The sequence below is a fragment of the Ixodes scapularis genome, unplaced genomic scaffold (assembly GCF_016920785.2).
Source record: "Ixodes scapularis isolate PalLabHiFi unplaced genomic scaffold, ASM1692078v2 PGA_scaffold0__279_contigs__length_252992795, whole genome shotgun sequence".
Taxonomy (NCBI): domain Eukaryota; kingdom Metazoa; phylum Arthropoda; class Arachnida; order Ixodida; family Ixodidae; genus Ixodes; species Ixodes scapularis.
The window spans coordinates 144,725,324-144,739,330 of NW_024609835.1; positions in this window are offsets into that span (position 1 = coordinate 144,725,324).

The following is a 14,007-nucleotide window of genomic DNA, read 5'->3' on the forward strand; positions in this document are numbered from 1 at the left end:
ACGACACTCTAGACCGGCTGCGCCACTCTCGATACTTTTCATCGATGGACCTGAAGAGCGGCTACTGGCGAATCGAGGTCGACGAACGGGACCGAGAGAAGACAGCCTTCGTCACGCCGGATGGACTGTACGAGTTCATGGTGATGCCCTTCGGACTATGCACGGCGCCAGCAACTTTCCAGCGTGTCATGGACATCGTACTGGCAGGGCTGAAGTGGCAGAGTTGTCTCGTCTACCTTGACGACGTGGTAGTATTTTCAGCTGACTTCGACGAGCACTTGAGACGACTCCGAGCTGTTCTTCAAGCCATTCAGACCGCCGGACTCACACTCAAGCCGTCAAAGTGCCGGTTCGCCTATGACGAACTGAAGTTCCTTGGCCACGTGGTTAGTAACGAAGGCGTCCGCCCAGACCCCGAGAAGACTCGCGCCGTCGCGGCATTTCCAGCGCCGACAGATAAGAAGGCCGTGCGAAGATTTCTTGGAGTTTGTGCCTATTATCGACGCTTCGTTCGGGATTACGCAAGGATTTCCGCACCACTTACGAATCTCACGAGGGACGCCGAGAAGTTCGAATGGGCCGAGGAGCAACAGCAGGCATTCGACGAACTGAAACGACGACTCCAGACTCCTTCTGTGCTTGGACATTTCGACCAGGATGCGGAAACAGAAATTCACACGGACGCAAGTAACGCGGGACTGGGCGCAGTACTAGTCCAAGTGCAAGAAGGCATCGAGCGAGTCATCGCCTACGTAAGTCGGACATTGTCCAAGGCGGAGAAAAATTACTCCACAACTGAGAAAGAATGCCTTGCGGTCGTCTGGGCAATAACGAAGTTTCGTCCGTACTTGTACGGGAGCCCGTTCCGTGTAGTCAGGGACCACCACTCGCTCTGCTGGCTTGCGAAGCTGAAAGACCCGTCAGGACGCCTCGCTCGATGGAGTCTTCGACTGCAAGAGTTCAACATGACAGTGGTCTATAAGTCAGGCCGCAAGCACAGCGACGCCGACTGCCTGTCCAGAGCCCCCGTCGAAACCCCTTCCGGCTGCAGCGACGACAATGACGACGAGTGCTTCCTAGGAGCAGTGAACACCGACGATATGGCACGACGTCAACGGGACGATCCTGAGCTGCGCGCATTTATCGAGCACCTGGAAGGGGGCAGGAGTACCGTGCCACGTGTCTTCTCACGAGTACTGCCGACCTTCGCCATCCGGCAAGGTGTACTCTACAAAGAGAACTTCGGCAACAACAACACACCGTGGTTGCTGGTAATCCCGAGTGACCTTCGAGAGGAGATCTTCCAAGCCTGCCACGACGACCCGACATCCGAACACCTTGGTTACAGCCGGACACTGGCCCGTATTCGTGAAAAGTATTACTGGCCGAAGCTCCCCAAGACCGTCCACCTATACACACGATCATGCCACGAGTGCCAGCGACGCAAGAAACCGCCGACGAGGCCGGCCGGACTTCTGCAGCCCATTTCTCCTCCAACTACACCCTTCCAGCAGATCGGAATGGATCTACTTAGTCCTTTTCCGCCTTCGACGTCGGGGAACCGCTGGATCATCGTCGCCACATATTGTCTCACGCGGTACGCCGAAACGAAAGCTCTTCCTTCAGGGACTGCTGTGGAAGTCGCCAAGTTTTCCATCGAGTCCATCGTCCTCCGGCACGGCGCTCCCGAAGTTCTGATTACAGATCGCAGATCTTCGTTCATGGCCCAGCTGACGCAAGAGATCCTTCGTTTCAGTGGCACCGGCCATCGTCGAACCACTGCATACCACCCGCAGACCAACGGGCTGACCGAGCGACTCAACAAGACAATCGCCGATATGATCTCTATGTACGTTGACGTAGAGCACAAGACGTGGGACGAGGTGTTGCCCTACGTCACGTTCGCCTACAATACGGCGGTTCAGGAGACCACTGGATTCACCCCTTTCCAGCTGGTACATGGTCGGAAGGTAACGACCATGCTGGACGCAATGCTGCCCCATGAGCCATCTGACAATGAGAGCGACGACGCCCAGGCGGTTGCTCAACGCGCCGAAGAAGTCCGCCAGCTCGCCCGACTCATGATTCAAGACCAGCAACGCGTCGACGCGGGCCGCTACAACCTTCGTCGCAGGGACGTTCACTTCCAGCCCGGAGACAGGGTGTGGGTGTGGACGCCCATCCGTCGCCGCGGCCTCAGTGAGAAACTGCTGAAACGGTACTTTGGACCATACAAGGTACTTCGTCGCCTCGGCGAGCTGAACTACGAGGTGATGCCCGACGGAACAAGAACATCATCACGCCGCCCACCACGACCTGAAGTCGTCCACGTCGTGCGCCTGAAGCCGTACTACGCTCGATAGGACTGTGGATCTTATGTGTTTCAAGCGACTCTTGAGTTTGCCGTTCTTTTTATGTGCTTTGTTTTGTTTCGGGTTGCATCGGGACGATGCACTTTTTAAAGGGGGGAGTAATGCCGCGCGCGCAGCTGGACAAGTATGCTGCGCGCGTGTGGCCTAACGGTTATCGCGCTTGCCTCCCACGCAGAAGGCCAGGGTTCGATTCCTGGCCGCGACTACACATTTTTGTTGACAGTGTAATTTGATGTTCTAGTGAATTCGAGAACCGTCTTGCTGATTCGAGGTTAGAATGTTCTACACACCGAACCTTCTACGCCGAACGATCCAGAAACCCACGAGGGTGTACATAAGGGATTCCGCCAGGCGAGCGAATTCAGTTTTCGCCCCGGCGTTCGACTGTGCTGCTCCGCCGACTTCGACGCCCGTGACGCTCTGTTATTATCGTTGTACCCCTTTTATTTTTTTGGCACAAGTTCGCCACATTAAAAGTTTATTTCTTCCTGTTTATTTCCTATTTTTTTGGTCACCACCCGTGACAATATGCTGCCCAATTTTGCTGTTTTGTCAACATCCCTAAATGCTTTTCTAGAAAATATAAATAATATTGTCGAATGTGACAGTCGTGAAAAGCCGAAATTGTACAAATACGGACCAAGTTTTGTTTTCTTGTGAAATGTTCTTACTTGTGCTTCTTTCAGTTTTGGAACTTTTTCTTGTGCACTTTTAAGTCTATGAAGCGGTTTCGTGCAATCCACTGCCTAGGTTAATTACTCTTTTTTACTTTCATCTCTCTATTTTTGTATACACAGTCCTGCAATAGCCCAGCGGGCTGACAGTATCAATAAATGAAATGAATGAAAGGTTTTTTCATCAACATAAATGAGAGTAATATAAAAAGTTTATTTTTACTGTGTTGTTAGAGTTGGGTTTCAGAGCGCAGTGATTTCAAGCTTCCACCATACTTATTAGAAATACCATCGAACTTGTTGTTCGAAAGGTGATGACGTCACGAGAAGGAACCAAAGGAGGGCGCCACCAGAACGTCTCGCCGCTAATAGAAGCTAGTTAGAAAATTAATAAATGAGCACGAGTCACGAGCAACACTTTAGTATGAGCACCTCAAGAATCGCAGTTGGTGACGTGCGTGACCCAGAAGCGTACTGCTGTTTTCAGCCTTCCACGATTGACCGAAAGTTCACTTTGACGTCTCTAGAGGCCGTTTGTTCTGCTTTCATGGGCGGAAATAAGAGTGGCAGCAGACTGTCAAGCTCGTATAAAACGCGCTTACTCAAAAGTCCATAGTGATTTTTTACACGCACTACCAAACTTATTGAGCGCAAGTGATAGGCCTGGCTGGTCGTGGCATCGCGGGTAGGAACTATGAGAGGGCGGGCGCCCCTGAAAACATTTCGTCGCTAATAGTAAAGAGTTTCAGTAGATCGTTCCGATACGATGACCCCGATACCGATACCCAATATACTTCGCAGACGCCTTTGCACATGCATCATATCCTTATCGGGAATGGTTAGCGGAGGTTTTGGAACGATTTACTAAAGAACTCTAATCACTGAGAGGATGATAACAGCAGGGTGTCTTTTTTGGATGCCAGCCCTCCAGCTCGTGGCCTATGATTTGCGCCGTGGTTTGGCTGCGCGTCCACGCTAGACGCTCACGAGTTGCCGAAGCGATATGGAAGATAAGATGATCGCGCTAGAGGCTGGACATCTGAAGCGCCTCCCAGCCGTTTTAGTCGTGTCGGTGACCATGCGTGACTCGCGTGTGACGTCAAGGCACCATACCATTGGGCATTGCCACTTATCTTCGCCGATAAAAACGAATTCGGTGGTGCGAAAGGCCTGCTGCAAAAGGTGCTCGCACAGCAGGAAGCTACTTCACAATGGCCACTGATGTGATGACAGGGTAAACCATGTATTGCTGAATCGCCGATCGCCCCGGTTCGCTTTGTCTAGATGCCTTCTAAACTGTCCGTCTTAGAGTGGCATTACATTGTAGAGGTGATAATTGTTGCGAGTTTGATGCATGTAAATACCGGCAGTATCGAAAGAGGACTTCATATTGAAGCCATATGTAGGCGTGTTCATACGCCTGCGAGTGCCTTATATTGAGATAGGAACATTGAAGTTTTCATGGCCCATTAGATATGAGGCGCACAACGCCATATGCGTTGCGAAATTATGCTACAGTTACTATTATTAGGTCTTAAAGGTATGCTGACCCAACCATTCCAGTGTCCATAATAAGTAGAGCACGACCTTTCCACGAGCCAGCAGCCGCAAGCGTGCGCGAGCACACGCAACGAAATTGACGTCATAGTCCTCCATTCATGCTTAAGATGACGGTAAAACATGTGGGGTATTGTGAAAATCAAAATAAAGACAGGATTTCTGTATCCCTAGTGAAATCTAGTGTAAAAGGTAGGCGATTAATTGGTCTAACAAGCACGTAGCTTACACTTGTGGAGATGAAAGGCATGTCTTTATTCTCATACTGCCTGGTGCCCATACATCTCACTATTATCTTAAGCGTCAATAAAGTACTATGACGTCAATTTTGTTGAGTGTGCTCGCGCAAACCGGCGCCTGCTTGCTCGTGGAAAGATCATGCGCCACTTATTATGCTTGGTTCAATATCCATTTTATGTGTGCCGCCAGAAGGTTACAATTACGATGTATGTGGTATACACTCCAAGAAATGCCTGCGCGTCTACTTACCCGCAAAACACTCAAAGAGCCAATTTCTGCGATCTACAGAATCAGCTCAGCGAATGATGAGGTGGAACATCCGTTTAAGACCTCAAAATCAAGTTTGCGCTGTGACATCACGCAATGCAAGCATGACGCTTTGCATTGCGTAATGCCACAGCGCCGACATTTTTTTAATTTTTTTTTGGTCTAAACGGATGTTCCGCCTCATCATTCGCTGAGCTGATTTAGTAGATCGCAGAGATTTGCTTTTTGAGTGTTTTGCGGGTAAAACGACGCGCAGGCATTTCTTATGCCTCGTTCACACTTGTGAACCGGCGACCGGATCCGCGAGAATTCTGACGTCCGGCGACGAAAGCAGGCAGAATTTCCGGCGGAGAGGAAGATCGCTCTGGGACCAATTTTGAACGCCGGAAAAAAGATTTTAATCGGAACGCACGGGGGAAGTGGCGCTTGCTGACGTCAGATCCCCGCTGACGAGCTGGCGGTGATGGCGACGAGACGCGCGCGGGCAAGGAGGAGGTTTGGGAGCTTTCGTCAGCTTTCATCTGTTCGGGAAACTGTGAGACGCTCGCGCCGCCTACTCCGCAGGCGGCAACAAACGTGAACGTTCCGATCTCTTTTCGGCAATCGAATCTAGTCGGCGGCGAACGCTTATTTCGCAAGTGTGAACGAGCCATTAGAGTGTATAGTCTAACAGAGTGAGAAACCGATTTATTACTATGAAGTGTCACAAGTAGGCCGATTAATATAGTTAGAGTCACTAATTGCCGTATTTACTCAAGTAACAGCCACACTGTTTATGAAGAAAACCCGAGCGTTCGCTTTTCCGCGGAGCACCCGGATTGCCAATCACCGCGATCGACAGCATGATTCCAGCGGTTTACAAGACAAAGATAACGTCTTCGCGCGAAGATACCATCTGTGAAGATTGCATTTGTATGGAGAATCGTGTTCTCGATCTAGTTATTCGCTACGTCATTTATGCGCAACGCGATGATTGGCTGCATATGTGCTTTGCGGGAAAGTAGACGTAAGGGCCTTGTTCATATATAGTGCGGCTATTACTCGAGTAAATGCGGTGATTCCCAGACTACCGAAACTCTTCTTTTTTTGTTTGGGCAGTGCACCGTCATCGCGCGTATGGGCGGGTCGAGGTGGTCACTCGGTGCGCTGCAGCTCTTATAATGCCTCGCACCAGAAAAGAGCGGACTGAAGAGGAAATAGCTGAACGGAAGCGGTGACGTATACTGAGTATTATTGCGCTCGACGTTTCAAAAAAGCGTCAAAGTATAGCCTTCATAGAAAACAAGCAGTGTTATCGCTTTTTGACGTAGTCTACATCGAAGCTGTGCCGAAGCACAGTTCAGTTTTAAGGCGGTAGCTTTTTGGGGTCAACCTTCCTCGGGAGTTGCGTAAGCACGAAATGTATCGGTCGGTCAGTCCGTAACCGTACAACGATCTTGAAACCAATATCAACCGGTGCCAGGATTCACCGGCGTGGAAGTCGAGTGCGCTGCGGGCTGAGGGACCCAGCAAGCAGGAATGGGAGGATCAGAAGCAGGTTGCGTGAGAAAGCGCGAGGGGCGGAGAGGGGCGGAGAGGTGCGGAAAGGGCAAGAAAGAGAGGAGCTTAAATAGCTGGTGTAGAAAGAGCGCGCGGAACGAGAAGTGGGAAGGGCAGGAAAGCGTGCTTCCCCTCACTTGGGGAGCCAGAAAATTCAGCGCAAAGGGTTTGTACCCGAGTGATGCTGAAGGGAAGCGCGCGATGCGTCATAAAGGGACAACGGAGTGACGTAATTTGTTTTCACACGAACACCCTGCCCAAGCACCACCTGAATTAAGAGCACTACCCACCCGCGCCAATGAAATACTATGGGTCATCCTGCCGTAGGCATCACCCGAACTAAGAGCATCACCCCCCCTATACAGTTAAACAATTTAAACGCGTTTGGCACAATGACCAAACACGTAGCCAATATTTTACTCTTGAGTGATTCGAAAAAGTTGCACATGACTGACATCACTATTTGTACTTTTCTAACATGTTTTGTATTGATTAGTTAATATTTAAAGGTTGTAGTTTACGTATGGATGCAAATTATACATTTTCCGTGTGTGTATATTTTTTTATTACGTTATACACACCCCCATTTCTCTAATGCTTTTTGGTGCTGAAGGGTACTTCGAATAAATAAATAAATGCTCCCAGTACGAGTGGCCGAAATTAGTGGACTTCACCTTCAAGCATCCTTCCGTTAGCACCTGGAACGAAAGTTTGTATGACACCCATATTTATCATGCGCATGGTCCATTACCAGGCTTCATACATGTTTCTGAGGGTTGCAATTTTTTCACCCATTCTTTGCTCGATCGTACCTGATACTATGAGCCCCAAATTGATTACGCTCGAATGCTTTGTATTTGTATTCTACAGAGGAGACATTGCGAACATCAACTACGGCTACCTCACGGTCTTCTTGGTGATTGTTGTAGCAGGTGAGTTATTTTACTACGATTCTTCGGTAATTTTTCTTTAGTTCACGTTTCCAAAGTCTCGTAAGCCGTACCATTACATGTAGTGAAACGAACACGCAGGGAAAGTTTCGACGATGTTGTTTTTATAGCAGTATACAGACAATTATTTCCAGCGTATACATTTTGATAAATCGCCCACTGTCTAATGATAGATAAACACTAGGGATCTTCCTATACAAATTGCCTTTTGTCAGGCTTTAAAAGAAAAATGGTTTTCAAGCGATTGCGCTATCCAATCGATAGCCATCAAAGCAATACATTTTAGTGTTTAGGGCATTTTTGCACAAGAGCAGTTCAACAATTTTTGTTATTTTCACTACATATCACTTCAAATTATTCATTGAGAAACCTAACCTACGAAGCATGTGTTAGTTTTTTTTCTCCACGCAAAGGCAGTCACAGAAAAAAAGATCGAAAAAAAGAAAAACGATTAAAGCTCACCCCGTCAACGTGCAGCAAGAACTTTACTCCGTTTCACCTTATGTTGTACCGCAGCGAAGGCTATAAGCGCGAGCTCATACCGTTGGCAGCTGCCTATAATGCACGAGAGTTTGTGCCTTCGAGATCTGCCCCAGAGCAGGGAGCTCGCGCTTGCAGCTTTCCTGTGGTACATCATAAGGTGAAATAGAGTATAGTGGGCACGTGTCCCTGGTGCCGATTACACGCCGTCAAAGTTCATCATACATTCTTAAAAATGCCTGCGCGTATACTTACCCACAAAACGCTCGTAGAGCCAAACTCTGCGATCTAGAAAATCAGCTCATCAATTGATGAGGCGGAACATCCGTTTATGCCTAAAAATGAAGTCTGCGCTGTGGCATTAAGCAATGCAAAGCGTCATGCATGCATTGCGTAATGCCACAGCGAAGACTTAATTGTGAGGTCTAAATGGATGTTCCGCATCATCATTCGCTGAGCTGATTTCCTAGATCGCAGAGATTGGCTCTTTGGGCGTTTTGTGGGTAAGTAGACGCGCAGGCATTTCTTAGAGTGTAGCCACGCGCCGAGTTTGGTGAAGCACAGGACACAAGCTGTGGTACGGTCATTGTTAGGGTTCGGCTATGGGAGTATTCACTGACGGCCGTAGCTGTGTGCGCGGCTGCTGAGCGCGTGATGACGGTGAGCTTCCACCGGTCTTTTGTAACGTGCATTCCGCACCATCAAGATTGCCGGTCCTAGCGGGCTATTAACGTGAGCTCGTTCTGAGCATGCGCTTTAAACATCGCCCTCAGAATTGGAGTCAAGTGAGCATGCGCTTTAAACATCGCCCCCTATTCCAATTACAACGTTTAAACACAAACCAGTAAAAAACAAAAGGAAAACAAAGATAGAATTAGAAAGTGCGGGCGGATATCTCTGAGGGCACCCCCATTTTGTGGCGTCTTTTTTTTATGTTCTGTCATTCTTTCCACTTTGGCAGCCAGCTCTTGCGCGGAAGGCGCAGGCTTTCCTCCTTTTTATAGAGGGTATGGTCCAATCTATGAACTGTAAGTAAAGTATCGTCACAGGGAAGACTACTCTAACACCGTGACCCTGGTTCTACATCATCAAATTTTGAAGAGGGGTGACCAAAAACCTTTTTATCCTTCAAGTTACACGCCAGCAAAGACGTCTTTTGGTCAGTGGCGTTGCGCGCAAGCATACTTACGTCCCGTAACACCAGTAGGCTCGTGTAAAGTAAAAACATTCAAACTTAATACTGTTGTGTTGCCACTTCTATCTGTCGGCGACTATATACCGGGTATTTCTACGAATTCTTACAAAAGTCCCTACAAACAAGGTGGTAAAAAAAAGAAAAGAAAAACTATTCCGAGAAAAAGGGAAAAAACTACCAGCCACAATGCGGATGAAAAGAAAATCATCCACGTTTTCATATCTCCAGCCTGCCGCCTGTTGCGCGAGTGGGAAGTCCAGCGCACCTTCGCGCATCCCACGTGTTTCGATTCTTCTTGAAAATGGACTGAGTTAGGGTCTTTCGACGACTCTCGGCAAATTACTAATTGTCACCATATTTGTTTATTTGCAGAAATAAAAAAGGTAATTAGAAGTTTTAGTTATTATTATAGTGCAAAAATGCAAAAGTGCAAGCGAGCTGGACAAGAATCAGGATGTTAACTATTTTTTTTTAATTAGTGTGTTTTTGGCAATCACCGACGTCCGCCATGGCTGGCAATCTATTCCCGGAAAGAGTTTTCTTTTTCTCTTTTAACCATATTATTTGTCTGGATGTTTAAAAGTATGCGCAGAAACACCCGGGTACACTCAAAAAGGCCCGTGCGTCTGCTTTCCCGCAGAACACTCGGAGAGTCAATCACCGCAACTTACGTAGGCAAATCAGCGAATGACGATGCCGAAACATATGTTTAGACAGAAAACGCAGTCTGAGTTGTGACATTAAGCAATGCAAGCGTGGCGTTTTGCATTGCTTAATGTCACAACTCAGACTGCGTTTTTTGGTCTAAACATATGTTTCCGCATCGTCATTTGCTGAGCTGCCTCCGTAAGTTGCGGCGATTGGCTCTCCGAGTGTTGTGTGGGAAAGCAGGCGCATGGTTTTTTTTTTTAGAGTGTATAGTCTTTTTCAACACAAAAAGCGAAAAAGAAAAGCTTTTTCTACAATATAACAATGATCTACTATATGCGCGACGCGCTGAGGTGCATTTGGCAATGGTTGAAGCTTTATTTTTCTTAAAAGATCAATCTAGAGAAAAAATCTTATAAGAAAGATTGGTCTTTTCTCATGACGTCGGACGATTTATACGTTCATGCTGATCGAGGGAAAGCTCAAGAAACCCGAGGCGTAGTCTATTTTCTTCACGCTTCCTGATTGGATATCGCAAAAATGGTACACGCACAAAAACAAAAACAAAAAAAAAACAAAAAAAAAAACGGGCGTTTAGATTTTTTTTAACAAGCCGCAGAAACAAGCAGTCCCGTGATCTGGGGCCGATCGTATGCCGCCAAAGCTTATCATAGCCACTCGCTATGATTGGCAAAGCACAGGGCAGGCGCTGAGTTCCAGACGTTGTTAGAGTTCGGCTATTGTCGTCACTGCAGCGATTGGACACGAGACACTACCGGAACGATCGTCGACTTATTGACCATCACGAGTTCAAATCGTGTGCTCACGAAATGATCGGGTCAAATATATGATCGGCATTAAACTATCGCCACTTGAGGGGACTATGCCAACACGGCAACTTATGAGCTACGTCGTCATGTTTTGTTAAGGAGACATTGAAAGAAGACGCTCGGTTTTATGCTTGAAATTACGCCGTGACAAATAAGCTTTTGGTCAGTGGCATTGTGTACGAGTATACTCGGGTCCCACTGGTGCTTGTAAGCTCCTGCAAAGTGGAAAAAGAAATTCCGCCTGATTATTGCCGCAATACTTCTGTAAGCTGTCTGTGACGAAACTCAATTTCCCTCTGGGATTTCAGAGCAGATTCTCTTCAGCAGTTGCTATATTGCAGCAGGCTAGAGATGCTAAGGAGGAAATCCCACCATCGCGGTCCATAGAGAATAAGTTGAGAAATAAACCCAAGGAGATATGTAACAACCTGAACTATGTGTATGTGGTTTTGACGCAGCACTCGGCTGACGTAAACAAACGCTGTGTGAGCGTTCCGCTGGGGCTCGTACACGTTCAATCTAAAGCGCCGGTTCCCCTCTTTCGGAAATCGCCGGTCAAAGCTGCTTGGGCGGAAAATGCGCGTGCACTCCACAGTCACTGGCACCAGCCCTCTTGCTTGAAAGCAAAACTGTCATGGCCGCTCGTCAGTTTATGGAATTCAAACTGCTCTCATGCTAAAATCTGTAGGATCATGTAATTAAAAGTCCGAAAACACCTAAGCGCTTATGAGTTGTGAATGTGAAAGCATGAATGTCGTTCGTCCGCTCCTCTTCATCACGCAACGGCGCCTTCCTTCTCGTGGAGGGTGGTATGCCCAGATGCCCCGACCATAAAGTTATTATAATATACGCGCGAGAGGTTCCACTGGCCCTAGTGTGCTGCTGTAAATTGAAGTAGACAACAACCAATCTAAAACTGACTTCCGGTAATGCATTTCTATGGAAAAAAGCGCACAGATTTTCTATCTGCGCTCGATTATATACGAAAATATTAAGAAGAAATCAAACCTGATAAATAGTTTATAGCATTTCTCAACCACATATTCAAATAAAAATCATTTACAGAGGTTTTTTCTGTCGATTTCATGGCATGAAGCAGAGTGCTGAAGTAGCTAAATATACGTGTATACTACACGAATATGTTTGAGATCGCTGCCGCAGCCTGCGTATTTACCGCGGTATTTAGTCATAAAAATACGACCAACGATCGCATACAGTTTGATAAACTGCAGACAGCCACCCAGGCGAAAGCGGCGCTAATTTGTCGCACAAGAAGAGCAGACGGCAAAACACGGAAACAGCTCCAATGGCTCAATGTATCAACTTTGCGAATAAAGTTCTTTTTTTCTTCTTCGAATGCATGAATGCAAAGATTGTCTTGTGGCATCGTTCAACATATGTTCATATATTTTAAAACATTCAAAAATAACGGGAGGCACCTACACTGTACTTCTTTCCTGGTATAACCAAGGCTACCGGTTCGCGGTACGGCGGAGGTGGTCAAAGCGGCCGCAACTTATGAAATAATAATAATATTAATACCGACTGTTAGCCCACGTAAGTTTTTTGTTTTGCCTTTCTTCTGTTTCTTTGTTTCACTGATTGCAAAATTTTACAAGAACAAAAGATCAAATCAAAATTGCATCAGGTCTGATATGTCGTCCGCTTTCTGCTTTCCCGCTCGCGCGATTAAATTTGATCGAGGCGCAAGCGCTTCACGCCGCTAAAATACGAAAATGTCGAGGTTGTACGCAGCACTGGATTGCAAAAACTGTGACGGAAGAACCTCAAGATGATCATTTCAAACGTAAGTAGCAATCACACGTTTATTTAATTACTACATATCAGTAAAAATCATATTATAGCGCGCGACCGCTTGTACACACATGACCTGCATTGGAGCACTTAGTTTGATAATCCAGGTTCCCTAAAGAAGTGACAACCTTCTGCAGAAGGGGTTAAAAGTATGTCCGGACAACTTTAATCCTTGTGCACATCATGTCCTTTGCTCATGGCACTTCGAGCTCCAGTGCTTTAAGGATATGGGTTGTATGTGAAAGCAAAACTCACGGAAGATGCAGCACCCACCGTTGGTTCTGTCAAAATATGTCCATATATACTGAACTGCAAGCAGGTTGAATTCAGTAGTGAATATGATGCATGCTTTTCTTGTAACATTTCAGATTCATGCGTCATTGTCGTAAATGCAAAAATAATGTATAGCAGCAGAGGAGTTTGTAATGTCGCTTTAATTTTCAGTCCTTAGATCATACACATTAGAACAAAGTGTGTACGCGTTCATGTATAACTACTGGTCTCTTTCTTATGGGCACCAAGGAAGCGTCCAGCACCACGGATCGCCGATGACGCAGCACCAAGATAATGCTCCGGTGACCACACCTACTTCGATGGAGAGTCCCTAAAAAGTAAACGACGTCGTAGAAACAAGAAAATAAATCCGGCAAAAAGAAAAAAATTCACATAATGCAAAGGACCCTGAAACGAAACAAGCACAACGTTAGAAATCTCCAATCTCTTTTGGCATGTCTGAAGGAGGAGCATGCACTGAAAGATGAGCTCTAACTAAGAATGGAAGCGTTTGGGGAAATCCCGCAAGAACTAGTGAAGGGCCTTGGAATAAACGCCACCAGAAAGATGACCGGCTGAAGGTACACCAAAAGAACGAAGGAGTTCGCAGCCACCCTGCACTACTACTCGTCCCAAGCCTACGCCTACGTTAGCACCCTCCTCCCCTACCCTCTGTGAGCTCCGTCAAGTGTTGGTTGAAAGTTGTTGAAAAGTGGCCTGGATTTACCAAGGAAGCATTAGGAGAGCTGCAGCGACGACATGCAAATTCTTCTGAACGGGAGAAGCTGTGTGTTGTGATGCTGTAGGGGATGTCCATAAAAAAGAGAAACAAGTTTGGATGTTCCAAAGGGCAGGTTATCGGGTAAGTCGATTTCGGCCAAGGACTTTGCCCGGGTGAGATTGACGAAGTTCCCATGGCAACAGAGGCTTTGGCTTTTATGGCCGTAGTCCTCGCTTCACCCTGGAAGATGCCATTCGGCTATTTCCTGAAAAATGGGGTGTAAGGGTTGTTTCTGAAGAGCCTTCTTGAAGAGAGCATCGTTGCCTTGGAGATTGTGGTCTCCACGTCAAGGCCGTGGTGTGCGACGGACTGAGTGCAAACATCGCCATGCCAAAGCAGCTGGGCTGCCATGTTCATGAAATCAGCTATAAAAACATGAAGACGAC